A 21,939-nucleotide genomic window follows, 5' to 3' on the forward strand; every position below is an offset into this window, starting at 1 on the left:
CTCACCTCCTCCGAGTCATTTAGATTTCTCCTAGGTGGTGAAAATTTACTGTGAACTTACAGCTGAGGTTTTAAGCTGATGAATAGCTTTCATTGAACATGAATACATTTAGGGACTGAGATTGGTCAGCTCCTTCTCCCTGATGATCATCCTGAGTCGGCCCGAGAATGTGTTCAGCATTAAAATGCACCGAAGGAAACAAAATGCATAGTTGCGATTAAGGGAAAACGAAAGGAATTGAGACACCTAGGCTTGTCTGCTGGCTAGAAAATATGATGTTCAGCTCTGGAAAGGATGTGTTTTCAAAGAAAGAAGGGTTTAATGAACATGCAGATTTAATTGCGCTGCTCATGATGACTCAGTGGGTTGTTTGGGTTTAAAGACTGACGATGCAATTAAGAGTCATGCAACCCATTTATAATCTAGTCTGGTTTTGTTGTTACAGGTTTCCCCTTTAATCATTCTAACACACGTGCGCGCACACACACACACACGCCAGTGAAATAAAAATAGCAGACGTAAACAGGGGTCACATGCTCCCTGCTCTATCCCCCTCCCCACACACACACACTGCCGTCAGAGTATCGGGGTTGTTAATCTAGCCTTCCATAAACCACCCTCTTTATTTATCCTCTTCCCAAAGTAAAGCCACTGACAACAAATCTCCCAAAGTGAGGCACCATCAGCACCATTGACCTTCCCATCCCTCACCCAGCACATCGGCCGCGTTCGATCAATCTGAATGGCTCACTGGTACTAATCTTCTTGAGGCCGGCGGAAGGTAACAGTATTTCACCGTTCAATCTGGTGCAATTACCCTCAAAATGAACACGTTTTGGAAAAGCTGCAGAAGCACTGACCTTCTTGTTACAAATAAGTCGGGGCATAAAGTCAGGGGCATAAAGAAATGTGTCTCAAGGAAGTGTACCAGATGAGTAAACAGCCATTTGTAATGAAGATGTGTCCCCAGACACATCCCCTGTTAACAGTGGGGGAAAGTACTTAAGTAAAAATACTTGGAAGTACTACTTAAGTAGTTTTTTGGAGTGCCTTTACTTTTATTTATAATTTTGACAACTTTTACTTTTACTTCACTACATTCCTAATAAAAATAATGTACTTTTTACTCCTTTCATTTTCCTTAACACCCACTCATTACATTTTGAATGCTTAGCAGGACAGGAAATTGGTCCAAGTCACGTACTTATCAAGAGAACATCCCTGGTCATCCCTACTGCCTCTGATCTGGTGGACTCACTAAACATTAATGCTTTGTTCATAAATTATGTCTGCGTGTTGGGAGTGTGCCCCTAGCTATCTGTAAATAACAAAAACAAAATGTCTGGTTTGCTTAATATAAACCATTTGAAATTATTTTTACTTTTACTTTTGATACTTAAGTATATTTAAAACCAAATACTTTTATACTTTTACTCAAGTAGTATTTTGCTGGGTGACTTTCGCTTTTACTTGAGTAATTTTCTATTAAGGAATCTTTACTTTTACTCAAGTATGACGATTAGGTACTTTTCCCACCACTGCCTGTTAAGCACAGCTCCGTTTCAATCAGAGTTTGAGAGAAGGAGGAGTGACCCAAGGGAACTGGATGCACCTGAGAGTACCATGAACACCAATGGAAGGACAGGCCTATCAATAAAGAGGATGGTGTTGAGTGAAAGGCTGTATCAGAGTAAATGAACACTACTGACAAACAGTAACCATACAACAACTCAATAAAGAGGTACTATGCTATATAGATCACAATAGCGTGTAATGTTTGGTCAAGAGACTGAAATAATGGCAGACCAATATTTTTAAAGAACTTCCTAGGCCTGACTGCTGAACAATACTTTTGAGCCACTAAGAGCCAATATCATCTTAGCAAGAAGTACGTGTTTAAAGCATCATGTAGAAAATGCCTTCTGGGAAGATTAGCACAGCAGTTACAACCACATCTCGAGATGGGATCACATCACGCTGAAATTGAATAATGAAACGCAGTGTAATTGCTTTGATATTTAGCTGTGGTAATTAGTGTAGATATCATTTTTACCCCACACCCTACATGCTATACTACAGATAGTGGTGAGTTCGACCTAGGCTATGTCTTTGCCATAAGGCAGAGTGAAGCAGCAGTGGGTGATGGATCTTGGAAGTGGAGCATGGTCAGACCTCGTCATCACTTTCCTTTTAACTATTTTGGAGGATATTTTGGGGAGGCTTTCCTTAGATATCCCTGGAGTCTTAGGTTCATATCCTAAAAAAAAACCTAAAAAAACCCAGCAACAATAGAAATCAATTAGCAAAATGAGGGAATGAAAAACATTTTTTTGTGTCATCCTTTTTGGCAAGCTGAGCTAAAAAGGATTTGAATTGTTGACAAAGCTTTTCAAATGTGTAGAAAGCACCCTCTGAGATCTTAAATGGGCTTTTATGCTTATTTCCATCTGACAATTTCCCTTTGGTCAATATGGAGTAAATCAGGCAAACTCCCAAATCAGAGAATGATCTTCACGACTGGGCAGGTTTTTGGGGCTAAGTCTTTAGAGGGGGACGGCTGCCTGCCTGCCATTCAAATACACTGAAGTGGTCTGCTCCAGCAAGGCTAGAGGGAAAGCGACAGCCACTTAGCCGGTCCCCCAGCTACCAGTCGCATTCCTTAGCCCTTATCTAAAGTGACAAGAGGAATCCTCCAGCTCGCTCCTCTCCCCTCCGCCCACAGCTCAGTCCTGCATTATTTCTCTATGAACCAGCAGCACTAACTCATGTCCCCCCCTTAACCCCCTTATAAATATGCTAACGGAGATGATGGCAATGCTAGAAATTCAGGTATGTGAGTCGTGCACTCGTTGATATGTTGTTTTTTTTTTACTATTTTGATCATATTTGCAATAGATGCCCTTGGACAAGCTCAGATATGAGTGTTGATCAGAATATTACAGTTTTGAAGTGTCTTAAGGGGTCTCTCACACCGTAGCAGGTCCACACATCACCTAAGTGATACCAGTAGAGTAGATGCACTTTAGAAGAGATGCGGTGACAAAAAAAATTAATACAATCGGATACCGTAATGATTTATTGGGGCGGCAGGTAGCCTAGTGGTTAGAGCGTTGGGTCAGTAACCCGAAAGGTTGCTGGAGCAAATCCCAGAGCTGACAAGGTAAAAATCTGTAGTTCTGCCCCTGAGCAAGGCAGTTGACCCACTGTTCCCCTGGCGCCAAAGACGTGGATGTCAATTAAGGCGGCCCCTTGCTCCTCTCTGATTCAGAGGGGTTGGGTTAAATGCGGAAGACATTTCAGTTGAAGGCTTTCAGTTGTACAACTGACTAGGTATCCCCCTTTCCCTACCACAGCGAATGTACTGTTTGTATTGAAGTGCTGTGCCATATCACAGATGCTTCCAATACATCTAATATAATCCCAAAGATGCATACTGTATTTACAGTATATTACTTGGAGAGCACCCTTACTTGCTGATTTATCACACGAAACACAATGGGGCGGTTTCTCGTACACAGAATAAGCCTAGTCCTGGACTAAAATGCCTCCAGCTCATTGGAGAATCTGTCCAGGAAACCGCTCCAAAATGTCCACCTCTCATACATCCTGTACATCCTGGCGGCGACCCCACTCTCCCAGTGTCTCAGGTGGAGTTGGGATATGTAAAAATACATTTCCAATTCCCACGTGTATTAATACACACTTGTACACCCACAAAATTATTATTATTATTACAAAGATTTCTCTGTAAACTGTTAGCAATACGCTGTATCTCGAATAATCATATAAATCATGAAATCCATTACACACGACACAACACATTGCACAAACACAAACATGAGGACAAAAGTAACTTGCATACATTGCTTTGACTTCACACAGTATGTACAGTGGGAATATATCAAGGGTGTTCATGTGCAGACAGTTCGTTTCTCCTTGGTGAGAGAAACCGCTGCCATTATTTTTAGAACTACGTTTGTTGCTCATTGCTAAGCGCAAACCAGCCTCATTTCTCTCCGCTCAATTTACGCATGTATTAATTGGGGTGAGACCCTCGGGATTAGAGTCAGTTGGGTAGTATTCATTAGTTAAGGCTTAGCCTGCGCATGCAAAATAAGAAATGATTGAAACAAATTTTGCTCTAAACAACAAAGAGCAGGCTTCTCCCCTGCGAGCGGCCGATTGTTTGTGTGATCGCCTCGCTCTCTACCGAAATAAAAGGAAGAGCTCCTTCTAATGAACACGGGAAGCTATCCTTACTGCAAAATCAATAGTGACTCGCTCCTTTAAAGCTCTAAACTTCGCACCTTTGATGCTCTCGAATACATTACCGCTGCAAACTGGGGCACCAGCACTACCCAGCAATAAGCACACAACTCCACACCGCAGGCTCCCTCCTTATCATCCCTCGCTTTTTCCTCCCTCCTCCCCACACTCCCCCCATCCACCACCTACTACTACTACAGTTAGAGCGTTCTGCCTGGCGTGTCCTAGATGCTTTATTACCGAGACTAGGATTCACGCTCTGGGAATTCATCACGTTACACTTTTAGTCCAGACCCCAATAAAGCTGGAAAGAGTGCACATGGCAGGGGCCATCGAGTAAAAATATTGTGAAGGTGCAGAAAGGTCAGCAGAACTCATAGCGCCCATCCCAAAAGGCAGCCTATTCCCTGTATAGTGCGCAAACAAGCAAGTCAATTGTAAAAGCTTTAACAAGAGCTAGGTATTTTGTTTAATTTGAAAGCGTATAACATTTTGTATTTCAGTCATCCCACCCCACTTTACCTTTGACCTCCTGACAGCAAATTCAAAAAGTAGTGCACTATAGAGGGAATAGGATGCCATTTGGATCACATCACTCTCTCTCTGTCTCTTTCACAGGCACAAGAGGGCATGCACACGTTCGCTCACAGGCACTCACACACGGACACAAACTCACAGACATCCAATTTTAAGTGTATAAGTTAGTTATACTTTGGGTTTGATACATGAGTTAAATTAATACAAAGACACTGAATGCAGTATGTTATGCTGTATTACCCCAGTAACCCAATACATTAATTTAATATCTGCTACTGTGGCTCTATCCCTTTGTGTGTGTGTGCGTGTCTGTGTGTGAGTGTGTGTGTGTTTTCAATAGCATGCAATAGCGATGAAATCTTGTGTGTGTACAAAAATGTACAATAGTGATGAAAGCATTTTACATTAAAATGTTAAATAGCTTGTGAGGAGGTGCTATTGTGTTTTTTTGCTTCTGTATTACATATTGGGTTCTAGTGGGGTTTTGATTGTCAGGTGCACAGTAGATTTAGTGCACTTCCGTTTGGGTATTAACGCTTTGTGTACAACCTCTCACATATATAATATATGTACATTATTCCTGAACCACAATTGATGGCATTATTGTTTATTTTTTTTTTTTTTTTAAATGACTAATAGACAAACTACATTTTCCTGCTGGAACAGTTTGGAAGGAAGTTTACAGTTAAGGCATCCATCTTAAACACGACTCTCCTGAGTGTCTGTAAGTGGTTATGAATATGTCATCCCCACATGGCGTGATGCGGCCACATTGGTGTTATGTCATCGTCACTACCCACGGTACCATTCTGGACTGGCGACGGGTTTGTTAAGTGATGGACTTTTCTACCCTCTGTGCAGATTTGAATGACAAAATACCAAGATATTAGATTTGAAGCAAAGAGGATGGATTTTGATCTCTATGTACCCATTAACTAATTGGGAGGCATTGTATGCATGTACAAAAAGGAAATGAGGGGAGCGAGAAACAGACTGAGAATGAGACAGACTGACGCTGTGAAGAGACTATTCCCATGTGACTATTCACACAGATCTTTATTGGCAGCTTTAAGTGTAAGTTGGCCATTTATGACTTAAAAAGGTACTTTACAGTGGTTTTGTCTTGCCAAAGAAAACTAAATGTATAGCTATGAAAAAGAGTCCCTTTAATATCTGACTGTCTGTCATCTAGTTATGACAATTAAATACATTGACGTTGATTTGGATTTTAAGGAGAGTTTTGCTTTTCAATGTGTGGGCTTTGTTTGGGAGGTATCTGATTGAACTTTTTCTGTACACAATTTATGCTATGAATATTTGACATTCAATTCCAGTTAAGCAGCTTGAAGTTTTACTCCAATTATTATTCATCTTAATTGTCTATAAATTCAGACATTTTAGTCTTGATGTTGGAAATGGTCTTTTTTTTTAGAATCATTTGATTTCCAAAACGGTCAGTCTGCCAGTTTTTTTGTTATGGCTGCCCTTGTCATTTTGCTTAATGACAGTGACATTGTAAATCGGCAGTCACAATGCATCGGCAGTCACAATGCATCGGCAGTCACAATGCATCGGCAGTCACAATGCATCGGCAGCAGTCACATTGCAGTCACAATGGCAGTCACATTGCAATGCATCGGCAGTCACAATGCATCGGCAGTCACAATGCATCGGCAGTCACAATGCATCGGCAGTCACATTGCATCGGCAGTCACATTGCATCGGCAGTCACAATGCATCGGCAGTCACAATGCATCGGCAGTCACAATGCATCGGCAGTCACATTGCATCGGCAGTCACATTGCATCGGCAGTCACAATGCATCGGCAGTCACAATGCATCGGCAGTCACAATGCATCGGCAGTCACAATGCATCGGCAATCACAATGCATCGGCAATCACAGCACAAATCATGTTTGTCATTCTAACAAATGAGGGAAGACTAAACCGTGTAATTGGACAGAGAGAAACAGGGAGAAAATGCACACTGGGATCCAAAATGATTCCCACCTTTGATAAAGATGAGCAGTAATGGCTGTATAAAATAAATAATTCAAATACTGAGCTATATTGCATGCTCTATATAATTTTTTACTAATACAATAGCTCAGAGAAAGAGATTCTGTTTAACAAGTAATAAAAACATATCTCGAAAAGGTAAGGGTCAAAATTATTGACACCCCTAAAGATTATTATAAATACAGTTTAATAATTGGTCCCATATTCCTAGTACGCAATGACTACATCAAGTTTATGAATACATTTGCAGTTCATTTTGGTTGTTTCAGATTATTTTGTGTCCAATAGAAATGAATGAGAAATATGTATTGTGTCACTTTTATTATAACAAAGAATAGAATATGTTCGTAAATAAGTCTACATTAATGTGGATGCTACCATGATTACGGGTAATTCTGAATGAATCATGAATATGAAGTAAGTGGGGAAATACACACACATTATTATTATTTAGGAGATGGTCTATACATCCAGAATAGTCAGTGATGAAGAGGTGAATCCTCTTAATTAATTCAAATGCTTCCATTTGGAATCAACCATCTTATTGTCATTCAATTAATTACTGACATTGGCTCTCCGTACTGGTAGCTTACTACCTCCTGTACAGAAAAATCTTATCATCATGATGGTGTAATGTCAGTTCTCAACAGCTGACATCATCTGTCTGTGATGAGAGTGAACATAGGGAGATGGATGGGGGGGGGGGGCGTTAAAAGAAAGTGTTACTACTTAAAATAACACTGAAAGATATTCCCTCATCCCTAGAATTGTCTCTGGTGCCTCCCAATGGCTCTTGTGATAACACAAACATTGGGATGCCTCAGCATGTTCTTCTCTGCTCTTTGAATGGTAGCTGCTCTTTCCCTTTGGCTCTGGGAATTGGGCTTCCGTCTAAAAAGGCTATTTGATTTTGATATTTTTGTTATGCTAGGGGAGGACGTTCCCCCCTAAGGAAAGGAGGCTTCCTTTGAAACACTCTGTTTTGAATCAACTTTCCCCCGATTAAAGAGGCTGTACGAAGGTTTAGTGGGTATTGTTTACCTCAGTTTTGCTTGAGTGTTTCTCATATACTGTACACACATGGTATAATATTGATTTTCTTTAACCAAACACGGTAACACTTTATTTGGATAGTCCATCTGTAGATGCTCTATGGAATATCAGTAACATTTCAATTAATTATTTACTAACCCTAGCCCATAACCCTTATCCTAACCCTAAACTAAGCCCTTACCTTCTTCCTTACTCTAACCTTAACCCTTATCCTAACCCTTATTCTTATCCTTACCCTAACCGTAACCAAGTAAAGTGTGATCAAACACAATCATTTTTAATTTCTGGGCAATATTTCAGTCCATTTAGGGGACCGCTTTTTGTCCCGAAGGCAAAAGTTCTGAATAACGTCTTTAACTCTTTTTCATCTATTGTTCTTAGATAACCATAGAGATTTCAAATATAGAAATCTACATACACTGTTATTATCTGCCAGATTGCAGTTTGAATGCAAGCTAGAGAGTCACGTGTGTTCAGCTCAAGCCCCACATCCATTTGGTAACACGTTTCTAATGCTGTAAATACATCATGGAGCAACCGCCAGTGCATTCTAGTTTTGCCGCGGGCACGTTGTGGTAAATGTTGTACAGTAAATGATGTTGACGACAAACGGAATGCAGGATTTGCTCGAGTACCTGGACAAATGCTTCTAGTATTCATCCCATTCAGAATAAATACGGCTGACCTAAAAAAAAAAAACAGTGTCATTTTTTAAAATCATGATGGAAATGGAACAACTGAGGTCAAGATGACAAATGGAGCCACACCAAAATAAGGAACGATGGCGGGCTTCGCTAAAGGAACGCGCCGAGGAGACTGCGCCAACGAGCAACTATTTATTCTCTGAGAGTGGGAGAAGTAATTCCGATCGGAGCATTGTCATTCCGGGCTAATCCCTCATCACGGTATTTCATCAGGTTTTGGCATTTGGCTATCGCGTTAATTAAGCACTGGTGCTCCCCTCCACTCGACTGGACCCGGCATTAGTAATCGCACAAAGTTGATAATGAGAAATCGGCACCGCTTTCAAATATCATCTCACTTTCATATTTTCATTCCCCTTGTGTCTGTCTGTCTGTCTGTCTGTCTGTCTGTCTGTCTGTCTGTCTGTCTGTCTGTCTGTCTGTCTGTCTGTCTGTCTGTCTGTCTGTCTGTCTGTCCCTCTTATCTTCCTCCCGCTTCCATCACTCATCAGCCAACGCCCTTCTCTTGTGTGTGTGTGTGTGTGTGTGTGTGTGTGTGTGTGTGTGTGTGTGTGTGTGTGTGTGTGTGTGTGTGTGTGAGATATATATATATTTTGTCCATCATGGTGATGCGGGAAGGTAGTACCTTCCACTCCATCACAGGTCCCAGATCAGATCCCATGAAGCGCACCGCTCTTGACCTTACCTGCCTATGGCTCTGTGTAATTGGGCATCGGAGCAGAGGCAGCCTGTCTCACCCTCCCTTCTTCACTCCCTCCCTTCTCCTAATCACAAGAACAGGAGTGTGTCGCTCAGTACGTTATCCTCCCTCTCTCTCTCCCTCCCTTCTCCTAGTCACAAGATTAGAGAGAGAGAGCGAGAGAGAGAGCAAGAGAGAGAATGATGACTAGGTAGAAGAAGACAATGGGGCACATTCATTTCTATGAAATGTTTTACATTGCCGATCCCCTTCTCCTGTCCCATAATGCACCTGGTTTTGAACATGACAACACACTGTGTTAGGGTCTTAGATTTGGACTTGGTCGTTCCATTCTCCTATATGGAATGGAATGGAAAACAGTGCCTAAATAACTAGTTAGCGGTTTGAGGCATTGTAAATCACTCGTGTTATGTTGTTAGTTTCCTGTTAATTTGACCTTTTCAAAATCATCTGCTCAGGAATCATTCATCTGGAATGAAGATGCTGTACAGTGTTGAAAACTATTGTTAAAGTGGTTGTGGAATTAACATTCTTTCAGTGCAAAATTCCTATGATCTTGATATCATAAAATCGGCTTATGTATAACAACCACGAGTGTATAGAATATCACTCACTTAAAAAAGAAAGACACTGATTGTGTGTGAATGATGCATGATGGGTATTGTACACAGTCTATCTTCTTCATGTAAACATCTTCACAGCTTTTTGTTTTCTCTTATGAAGATTCAATGTTGAATAAAAAAGACCATGCGAAGACTGCTAAACACACGCAGCCTGTGAAATATTCAAGTCTTGTCCTATTTACACAGACTCTGCCGCACTCAGAGCCACAGTTCCGTGTTTTTTGTGTGATACACCGGGAGGCGGCGCTGGCTCGTAAGACCCGATTGGCGCATACATTACGAGTCAAATAGAATTTTTGGAAGCAGAGTAAACATACTAAGTTTGCCATCTTCAAAATGCGCCGAGAAACACAGTCAATTGACAAGGGCCAGACAAGAATAGACCAAAAGTGTTACCGCCTCTCTTAGCGCTGTGTGTGTTTTGGCATTCGCCGTCTCTTGCCTGTCTGTTGATGCCGTCTCAAGTCCGACAAGGAGAATGCGGAAATCGTTTGAAGTTTGTTCCCCGGAACCTTCTATCATCCGCCCGAGGATATTTGTCAAGTTGTTCCACCTTTCTGAGTCGCGTCTAATGGGGAAAAGATAACACATTTATGTCTATTCGGTGTTGATGTGTTGACGTATGTATACCAGGGTTGTGTGAAGCAGACTGGTAAAGGTAGCAAATTTGTCTGGCCTTGTTTTTTTGGCACTGTTTGGCGCGAAAGTGGGCCAAGCACTTGATTCGAGTCCAAGTCATGACAAGGAACACTTCATCAGTCTTCCCCTCCGACTGGTCTGTCTCTCTTTCTCTCTATCTCCCCCTCTCTCTTTCCCTCCCTCCCTCACTTTCTCTCTCTCTTCCTCTAGGGCTCTTTTCTTCCCTCCCTCTCACTTTGTCTCCCCCTCTCACTTTCTCCCTCACATTCTCATGCTCTTACCTCTCTCCCTCTTAATTTGACACTTGGTCTCTCTCCTCCTCTCTCTCACACTCCCTTTCTTACTAACTCAACATTAAGCAGGTTTCTAAGCTCGAGCTCAAGCTTGGTCCCTTTCAGACAATTTTTGTGATCTCAGTGCGGTTCACTTATTTATTTGTGCAGTGTGAACACTCCAAAGGAACTCAGACCCCTCAAAGAGCCCCTGAACCAAACCAAGACCATCTCAAGAGGTGGTCTGAGTTTGGTTTGCTTCAATTCCACAGTCCAGTTCCCTTTTTAAGGACAATGTGAACACAAAACTCCCCAAGGTTCGTTTGTTATTATTCCCGCACCACACACTAGACTAATGCAACACCGTTTCGCCTGCCATAAACCCTCACGTTGGTGCCACAAAATAAAAAGAAATGTGTGCTGTTTTTGGATATTGATTAGCGATTGTCAAGGATGCACAGAAATCTCAAAATGTGTGGAGTTTTTAGTTCAGATAATTTGTTTGCAATATGTGATCAATAGGCTAAGAGCTTCATAAGCTGTTAATTGATTGTGGGGTTTGAATAGTGTGAGAAGACAATATATTTAGTGAGAATCACAACATAGGGTAGAAAATCTTTTCTAGCTCTTAAAGGGGCAGTAGCCACTCGGCACAGTGGTCTAAGGCACTGCATCTCAGTGTTTGAGGCGTCACTACAGACACCCTGGTTCAATTCCAGGCTGTTTCACAACCGGCTGTGATTGGGCAGTGCACAATTGGGCCAGTGTTGTCTGGGTTTCGCCGGTGTAGGCTGTCATTGTAAATTAGAATTTGTTCTTAACTGACGTGCCTAATTAAATAAAGGTTCAATTATATACTGTCTATTTTTTTAAATTACAAATATTTGGCAGTCATTCTATTGCTATTTATTCTGTTAATAGTATCTTGTGATCACAAGATCACAAGATCAGACAGCTAGATATACCTACTTACATTTTGGAAGCTAATAAGATTCTGATTGAGTGCATGTTGGAAAAAATATCTTGGTTCCTTTCTTTACAAAAAAAAATGTTTTACCCCCCTTTTTCATGGTATCCAAATGTTAGTAGTTACTATCTTGTCTCATCGCTACAACTCCCATACGGGCTCGGGAGAGATGAAGGTCGAAAGCCATGCTTCCTCCGAAACACAACCCAACCAAGCCGCACTGCTTCTTAACACAGCGCGCATCCAACCTGGAAGCCAGCCGCACCAATGTGTCAGAGGAAACACTGTGCACTTGGCAGCCTGGTTAGCGTGCACTGCACCCTGCCCACCACAGGGGTCGCTTGTGCACAATAAGACAAGGATATCCCTACCAGCCAAACCCTCCCTCACCCAGACGACGCTAGGCATATTATGCATCGCCCCATGGACCTCCCGGTCTCAGGCGGTTGTGACAGAGCCTGGGCGCAAACCCAGAGTCTCTGGTGGCACAGCTAGCACTGCAATGCAGTGCCTTAGACCACTGCGCCAACATAGTAATGTGAATACAAAGAGAACCGGGTTCTTTAGCTTCTTTTCTTTTACCCCAGAGTTCACTTTAAAGAGGACTGAAATTCTTTTAAAGGGACTATATGTGAAAACGCCCTAAAACTCTTATTTCATTGGTTAATTAAACCCACTCTCTCACATGATTAAGACAAGGCTACTGAGACTCATCAAGCCCCAGGACAGGGAGTGAGTGATAATATGAAAGAGAGAGAGCGATGGAGAAAGAGAGAGAAAGAGGGTAATAAATAGAGAGAGAGAGAGTGTGAGAGAGAGAGGGTGAGAGAAAAGGAGTGGGAGAGGGGGAGAGAAGAGGGGAGAGAACTTCGGAAAGGGATTCAGCTATGTTGTTACCCATCCTTTTTTGCAAGAGGGTTCTCGTCAGAGTATTTTTAAGTGGTCTCGTCTCCATTGTTCTTCTTGTTTTTGCCTAATTCTGTTAGATAACTCTCTATCTCCCTCGCTCTCTCCCTCCTCCGCTCCCCCTGCCCACTCAGCAAACGGCTAGTCTTCTGCTCTCTATTTCTAAAAGAGTGGTGTGACTAACACACACTCTCTCACACGCACACACACACACAGCTAAGATCTGTCCTTTCCTTAGGTGTGGGAGAAATGTGCTGCTTGGAACAGGCTAATTTGTTATTGAGAGGGATGAGCGTGGCCGGGAGCCAAGACAATGGGGTAGTGAATAGTGAGGCTGCCAGGTTACACCCTCTGGTAAGATGCATCGAGAGAGAGAAAGGCATCATCTTCTTTTTGCACAAAGGTACTCATACAGTAAACACGCGTGCGCACACACATCAGTATAGGAAATACTCATATGGAAAATCTATTTGCACACATACAAACGTACATCACGCATGCATATACACACTCAATTATTTACACAGAAGCACCAGTGTGTCTGTTCACACTGCTTTGCTTTATCTTGGCCTGGTCGCAGTTGTAAATGAGAACTTGTCCTCAACTAGCCTACCTGGTTAAATAAAGGTGAAATAAAAAAAATAAAAAAACAGTTTGACTGACTGTCACTTATGTGCAACTGTTATGTGTCTAACATGACATATGCAAACACTCAAAAATGTCACATGATTAACACCTAAAGATTCACAAACACATTATGAAATCATTCAACCATGGACATAATAACATGTGTCCATTACATTGTAGATACCAGTCACTCTTTACTCTTGTCTTTCAATCTACTCCCAAAGTTTTCAGCTGAAAAGTGCCTCTGTCTCTGTACAGATGAGATGTTTGTCTTTCACTTTCATGCCGAGTGTGAGGTGATGCAACTCATCAACCCTTCCCTGTAACAGCTACGAGCAGGAGTGCTCCTCAACAGCACCGTATCACAACCCAGAATCTCCCACTACTGGATCTGAAAACCCATTATCCAACTCCCACATGTCTGAGCCCCTTTGATTTACATGAGGACAAATCCAAACAAGAGCGAGTGTGTCTTGAGCGCTCGGTTACAGATATACAGTCCCTTTTTTCAGAGGAGACTAGAGAGAGGAGGATAGTTATCGCAGGTGAGGTGAGGCAGTCACGTTCCAGTGCCTTCCCAGGCCCCAAAGTGGCTCACAGGAGTGCAAGGTGACATTCTTGGAACAACAGCACAGACTAGTGGAGGTGGTGAGCTACTACATGTAAACAACTGTCTGGGGTCTGATATGCAACTTCTAGTACTGTATTGTTTCAGGCAAAAGTTGGGAAGTCGGCCTTAGGCACAGATATAGGATCAATTGATATGCTACTTAAAGTATACCTCGAACCATCAGGTACTATGCAAAAACTGGCGGGTAGTCTCTACCTGGCAAGGAAATACATTCTAGTGTGTGTGTGTGTGTGCGTGCGTGCGTGCGTGCTTGTGTGTACATTTGCATGTGCAAATTAATTATCCTGCTCGGAATTTGCATGACCCAAAAACACCCTACCTATCCCAGTTCCTCATAAATCAAACACAGTCCTATACCCAGCCTGTTTGGTTCCTTTGTCAAGCGAAGGTAATAAATTGATCCCCAGATGGCTAATAAGCAGTGGCATGGGGCAGCGACTTCCCAGGATTTATGCTGCTTCAAGTAGCTTTATATAGATTTTTCAAAACAAATCTATTTACTTTTTTCAGGGTACTCCCAGAGCTCAAGAGATTTGAAAGGGGGTAGACTTTGGATTTGATGACTCAGAGGGGTAATGCATCAGGACAATAGGGGGATAGAGGAGGAAAGCCTATGAGGAAGGAAAGAACTGAATTATGACAGCGTTTGATTGAATCACATGTTTTCAATATCACTCAATCTCAATCTATGGATTGAATCACATTCTTGGGCAGAGTTCCAGTTCTATCACACTGAAAAATGATTTTCTTCCTTGTCTCCTTCCTTCCTTCCTTCCTTCCTTGATTCCTTCATGATCACTGATCTAAAAATAGCATATGCGTGTAAACAATATCCCAGACCCCCTATGCAGTCACTTTACCTGTCAGTGGTCGTGAAGGAAAGGAGACAACGGAGAGGTAGCTTTCTGAACAGCTTTGCATCTCACGTGCCAGAGCGAAGCCTTTTAGAGGAAACTGAAACAGTCTTCTTTATGACATAGGTGATATTATGACAGGAAATTGTCTTTTAAAGAATGTGATCCACGATATCATCTTCTGCAAAGTTGACTGGAAAAGAAAGAGGGAGTGAAGAGATAGAGAGAGAGCAAGAGCGAGAGATGGAAGAGAAAGTGGGAACGGAATGGGATGTTGAGAGCCCCGATGCCAGACAGCCGTGCCCTCCTGTCCTTTATCTAATACCTCTGCTTTGGCCTTAATGTGTTTTCCCTCTCTCCATTCTCCATCTCTCTCTCTCTCTCTCCCTCTCTCTCTCTCTTTCTTTCTTTCTTTCTTTTTCTTTCTCTCTTTCTCTCTCCCTCTCTCTCTCTCTTTCTTTCTTTTTCTTTCTCTCTTTCTCTCTCCCCCTCTCTCTCTCTCTCTCCCTCACTGTCTGTCCCTATACTCTTATTTTTCTTTCTCTCTCTCTCTCTCTCTCTCTCACTCTCTCTCTCTTGTCTTTCTCTCTCCCTCTCTGTCTGTCCCTATACTCTTTTATCTTTCTTTCTCTCTCTCTTTCTCTCTCTCTCTCTCTCTCTCTCTTTCTTTCTTTCTTTTTTTCTTTCTCTCTTTCTCTCTCCCTCTCTCTCACTGTCTGTCCCTATACTCTTTTATCTCTCTCTCTCTCTCTCTTTCTTTCTTTTTTTCTTTTTCTCTCACTGTCTGTCCCTATACTCTTTTATCTCTCTCTCTCTCTCTCTCTCTCTCTGTCTCTGTGTGTGTGTGCTGAAAGCAGGCGTGCCAATGTGACATTTGAATGATTGAGATCACGTTGGCTGAGTGGATTATGATCCCCTTTTGGGAGTGTGGTCCTAAGCCCTGATGGAGAACTCTTGCTGATGAAAATTTTATGGTCGGAAGGGGGAGGTGGGAAAGTGATGGTATCAAAGCTCCCACCACCCCTTCCTCCTTTTATCTGGTCGGTAACACAACCCTCAGAGGTGGGATGCCCCATCGGCGCTAGTTAATCCCTACGTTCTTGGAATGGGGGGGGGGGGGTGAGAGAGAGAGGGGAGAAAGGCACAGGGGTAGATCGAGGTAGAGGTGCTCGGCTGGAGCGTGCCGCTACATCGGGAGGGGGCTAAGGGAAGCAAGCTGTCAACAGAGCAGCGAGCTGCCTTTTTAAACGTCAGATGAGATCAAATCAAAGAGCTAGCCTTTTGTACCGTGCTGTTATCGCCTTACCTTGGAGATAAAGCTATATACATCAGCAGGCCTTGAGCAGCACATTGTCCAATTCACACAAGTATGCCTTGGGATGCAGGTTGTCAAATACTTACCGGAGGACATTTTAATTCAAAGGAATTAAGCCTAACATCTGGTGTGTGTGTGTGTGTGTGTGTGTGTGTGTGTGTGTGTGTGTGTGTGTGTGTGTGTGTGTGTGTGTGTGTGTGTGTGTGTGTGTGTGTGTGTGTGTGTGTGTGTTGTGACCAGGTGTACAAAATACACTCCCTCCATTTAGAGGAAGTTGTGAAGGCATTGTCCCCACAGTACTACAGCACTATTATCAGTTTGCCTACTGAACAGAAGCCAATGCCATCCATATTGTCTGTTCAATTCAGATCATTGTGTGTCCTGTCACAATTGTGTGCCGTGCAATCTTTGAATGCTAGAGTTCTCATTTGATGGGTGGGCACATACAGGTGTGATACAACCATATTAATCAGGATCTCTAAGATATTTAAGCTGCACATCACTCTACTTTCTACCCAAGTCCCTGTATTTCCCAGTTCTCTTTTCTCATGAATGACGTTGAGCATCAACAGCGGAAATAACCTCATTGATGTCCATTGATCTGACGTGTGATTCACAGAATCCAACTAGATTTAAATGTTTATGACGTAGTCGTGCGCCACATAGCCAGCTGTCGGGGGTGAAAACCGGGGGAGAAACCAACTCCTTCCTTTCCTCTGCTTGCTTTCATAGACTTGTTTGAGCAGAGCGCTGACAAGCAAGCCTAAGTTTCTGACAGAATGGTGTCAGCTAAAACTGTGATGTTTCCGCTCTCACAAGTGAATACCGTTCGTTGCACCTGCTGCTGGCAACACAGCTCAGCACAGCTCAGACAGGCTGTTTGCAACTCTGTGTTGTAATTAGATGTTTTTGGTAGTGCAAGGGATAGTGGATATGTTATTTGGTAGTGTAAGCATAAATGGAAGCTAAGCGGGTGTTTGCAGTAGTACTTGTGATCACCCTGGGATGTTTGTATCTAATTACAGTATGACAATATAATGTTTGTTTTACTTGATTGTCATTGAAGTCAAAGGGATATTTGATTCTATACTCCAATCTCCTTTGTCATTATAATCAGAATGTCATCAATGGATAATCTTGAGCATCCTTCTATTTGATTCATATGTATCTGTAATAAACTTGAATTATGACGTTGGTTTCCTTGAGTTGATTGAGATATTCCTCTCTGACCGGCATGACGGGCAGCCCGGAACGTTAAAACGCCTTTAGCGCTAACATTATTTTGATGCAGTCTCCCTTTGCCTACTTGCCACATCAAAACCAACCATCCTGGTTTCATATTCATCATCCCATCTCATGTTTGTCCAAGCCTGATAGTGCCATAACGTCTACACCTAGTGGGTGGTGGACAGCGTTTTATTGTAAATTACAGACGTTTATGACTGTGGGGATCGGCTAACCCCACGGTTAAACAACCATCAGAATGATGAAAAAAAACGGTCTTCCCTCTTTTTGACCATATTTGTTCACTTGACCTGCCTTTTCGACGTGTACTAGGATATGAGCATTTGATTAACCTTCCTTCTCCCTTCACAGTGGTTTTTATGAGCTGACCCCGGTGGTTCAGCATTACTTACAGTTATGGGAAGGTCATAAATGTGGGATTTATGTTTCAGGTGTGGTTGGGAATGCTAGTACTTTCTGTCAGAAATAGAGTAGACATAGAGTCTAGAGTAGTCTCTGTGTGGTCTGCCGCATACCTAATGTGCTGTGTGTGTGTGTGTGTGTGTGTGTGTGTGTGTGTGTGTGTGTGTGTGTGTGTGTGTGTGTGTGTGTGTGTGTGTGTGTGTGTGTGTGTGTGTGTGTGTGTGTGTGTGTGTGTGTGTTTTTTCGGTAGAAGGGTGTGTGGCAGGTTTTTGATGACTGACTGATTTCAAGCTGTTTGTCTCCTAAGATGAAAGTATTGCACTTCAGAGACATATTCTATACATTTTGCATCAGGGATATATATATATATATATATATATATATATATATATATATATATATATATATATATATATATAGTAGGCCTAGTTATGTTCCATAGCCACTGTTGTTAGTAGATAAAACATGTTTTACAAATTGAGATAAAGATGTTGCACAGCCAAGTAAAGAGGCTATCCACCTTTCTTCACCTGGGGTGTATTTACGAGGAGCCAAACAGAAGAAAACAGGTCAAAAAAGGGGACTATTTACCTTAACTTGACCAATAAGCAACTCTCATTTTGTTGCAAAATGTTTATTTTTTGTTGTTGTTGTTTTTTTTACATTGAGAACTAATGAATACACGCCCCTGCTTCTCTATATTGATTCTGATGTGTTTGCGAAACTCTACTTTTTTAAGCAACTCCGAAATACATAAACTACTTCTCTATTCTTTCACATGACTTTGCAACTCTGAGACACAAAGTCCTTGTGACTCTGAGGCTATCCTAATAGGGACACCGCACTGTCATAATATGGACACTTGAGTTGGCAATGGTTTCTATTTAAAGGAGATAGCTATAGAAACCTGGGCCCAGATTCACAATTCACAGATTCACATTCTTAAGAAGACATTTCTTCTAAACTGCCCACTATAGACTTATGAGGAGAGTTAAGCAATGTTGCTATTCCTCAATAAAGTTATTGGAAATGTTCTTAAGTTTTTTTCAATGTTTCTTCCTATGAAAAAAGATTGGAAGAAATAGGATTCTTGAAAATAATATTTAAGGATTTCTTCTTGGAAATGTACTTAACTTTAGGACAGCTAAACCCTTGTCTTGTGACGAATGGATACTTCTGTAACCATTAACGTTTTCTTGCTCCGGCCCACAGACACAGTTGGCTATCGGACATTTAAACACACTAAGAAACTAATTACATGCGCATTATCTAGCTAGCTAGTAATTAACAATATATTACAATATTCTAGAAGTGTTAAATATCTAGCATTAGCTCGTCAATTTGCAAAGAAGAACTTGGCTAATGTTAACGTTGTTAGCTATGTTGGCTAATGTCGTTACATGTTAGCTAGCTAGCTATCTAACTTACTGGTCGTGCAGTCCCTCTGCCACTGTCTTTCCTATCATGACAACACCTTCTCCTCTAGTTGGTCCACATGAATGGTGAAGTTCTTAGGAAAGATATTTACTAAGTTCCTAAAAAAAACTATGAATTCCTAAGAACATTTTGAGGAATTGCACTTATGAACAATCTTATGAACTTCTTATTTTGTTCCTTAAACATCTTACGTTTTTTTTTCGGAAGTAGTGTTTTGTGAATCCGGCCCCTGTACTTTTCAACACTGCGCCTATCTGCTATCACATTGCTACGGTATCAGCTAACACAATGCTGTGACACCTTACAACACAAGCCTACCAGCTCATAGTTCTGAACTACACTATTTTGGTGCTGAAATTATGGGTGTTTTAATTGCTATAGACAGGAGATCATTAGCATAACTTCTTGGGTGGCTGGAGCCATGTTTCTCTATGTCATTAAGCTAATTATACAAGCTAATTAATCAGTATGCTCCAATGCTAGGCGTGAGAAGCACACTCTGCCACTCCTTGTTGGCTTGCATAATGAAGGAAGTGATTTTTAGAAATCTTTAGAACCTACTTTGATCTTTTGGAGAGTAAACAGATGATTTTGCATATTAAAGTACTGGTAAAATAGACTGAAGGCTCGGTGTGGGTAGAACACAAAGGACACAATGCAAGCCGGGACTGAATTATTCCCCACCATTTGGTGTGTGACCGAGCGTGTATGTGAGTGTGTGTGTCGTTGGTGAGGAAGAGCTCTCTCTCTGGTCCTCCGGGGCTCGTCTGTGTTCCTTTACTTCCCCATTATCTCCCAGCTGTCGATCGCTACGTGGCTGAAGACAAATCAATTAAGACTACTCACAGACAGAGGGTGAGACGGAGAGAGGAAGAGAGAAAGGATGACACTGTGTGTATGTGTGAGAGAGAGAGAGAGTGAGTTGGGGCTGTGCTTGTTTACAAACCAACAATGTCTTTCAACAATGCAAATAACAGTGACTGTACAGTATATGGAGAAAACTGTCACTATATAAATATTTGTGCAGGTATTTTGGGCGGACACCGTAATGAACTGAAAACCATCCTTCCTATCATCGTCCTGCTCTAAACTGGCATAGGATCTTTGTTTGTATTTTGGTGTTCTCTACAATCAGTGAAGCAATGAACTTCAGTATTACTTGGTCAATAGTGTTTGGTTGTGTCTCAAATGTCAACCTGTTCCCTACAAAGTGCACTACTTGACCAGGGCCCATAGGGAATATGGGATGCAGCCTGTGTGTGGCATTGGCAGCTTCCACATGAAGATGTCACAGATGATCATATTGCCACATCTATTGTCATCACATGGTTGGTTCTGAGTGGGTATTAAAAACATTGACAGTCGTTTAGTGATGTCACCTAAATCATTCCAAACATCTTCTTTTCCAGGGAAATTCCGAGGAGTTCAGATTCTTTCATTCCTTCTGGTCCGAAGCAGCATTGGTATCAAGTGTTCATAACAGGTAAGAGCGATGCAGATCAATGATACATTCTCTTCATCCAAATCAGCTTTATACAAAGCTGAATAAAAATGTGACCAACCACCTGGATTCAGTCATATGTATCAACACTGCAGTTGAGGTACAATGGGAAAGTAATTCTGCTTTGAAAGTTGATAAACATGTAACCCCACTTTTGAGAAAATGGCCCTTGAATGTTTTGGTACACCTACTGGAGAGTTCTTTGTCTACACCCATTCAGCATCATTCACACCCTCTTAAGCCTTAGCCACACCCATCTCTTTAAGGATTCAGATATGTGACTCGTTTCAGGAAACGATGCATATGTCGCACAATACTACTTCACAGGAGAGCCATATGTCCGTAAACTTTTTTTTAAAATCAAAATGCGTTTTTTGGCAGAAATGCCTTCTGGAACATGTGAACTTTCATGTGACTTAACAAACTTGGATGTCAACTGTATATACAAATAAATAAAATTGAGCCTGGTTGTTTTAGCCATGATTGGTTGAGATAATTAATGGGCTGGACATGCCGAGAGAGGTAGGTAATTCCTTTCTATCTTTTGAAAGATATATCGTAGAACTGCACAGTGTTGCACTCCAATTTCTGTAGGTCAATAGTTTTAAATCAGTGGAATGCCTGGTGGAATTAGAGTAGGATAGCTAAGGAGATGCAGAAAATTCTGTCGTTTGATTGCTAATATGCAGAGGGAGTCGAAAAGAGAACACAGAATGTGGTTGTTTTAAACACCTGTCTACCGATTACATCTATAAACTACGGGCAACCATGGCGTCCATGACAGAGGGAGAAGCATCCATGTATAAGGGTAAGATGGTTTTGATAGCTACATTTTCAGATATTAAACCATTCAATTTTTCAGAAAGTTCTTTTCATTTCAGGTTAAAGTGTACTGTTCGCGAGCTAACATTAGCTGGCTGGCTCACTAGCTAACGTTAGCTATGTGTATGAGCCATTTGCATTGCTAGTTATAGCCTAATGTTAGCTAGCCAGCTAACATTGAACCTCGTTGGTTTGTTACCTGCAGATTCATGCAGGGTAGTAATGTTATGAGTTGGGATTATGGTTCAGTGCTTAGCTAGCTAACTAGCTACATGTCTAAACAAAAGACTCCACTATGCAAGTAACCATTTCAATAGAATGTTCATTATGTTACTGCGACAACTGTCGATAGACGTAGCTAATGAATTTGCTCTGGCTATCTACTCCGATTTAGAGCATTCTTGTCTGAATGTGTCAGA

At 41.7% G+C, this 21,939-nt stretch overlaps 1 protein-coding gene across 24 annotated transcripts in view; it reads left to right on the plus strand.

The window, feature by feature from the left end:
* LOC135516331 (receptor-type tyrosine-protein phosphatase delta-like) overlaps positions 1–21,939 on the plus strand; it is a 606,705-nt gene that overhangs the window by 202,739 nt on the left and 382,027 nt on the right. For all 24 annotated transcript variants that reach the window (XM_064940532.1, XM_064940530.1, XM_064940540.1 and 21 more), the window contains one exon: positions 20,607–20,680. The gene's annotated coding sequence lies outside the window, so the exon portion shown is untranslated. The remainder of the gene's footprint in view (positions 1–20,606; positions 20,681–21,939) is intronic.

The sequence above is a fragment of the Oncorhynchus masou genome, chromosome 27 (genome assembly GCF_036934945.1).
Source record: "Oncorhynchus masou masou isolate Uvic2021 chromosome 27, UVic_Omas_1.1, whole genome shotgun sequence".
In the NCBI taxonomy this organism is placed as follows: Eukaryota; Metazoa; Chordata; class Actinopteri; order Salmoniformes; family Salmonidae; genus Oncorhynchus; species Oncorhynchus masou.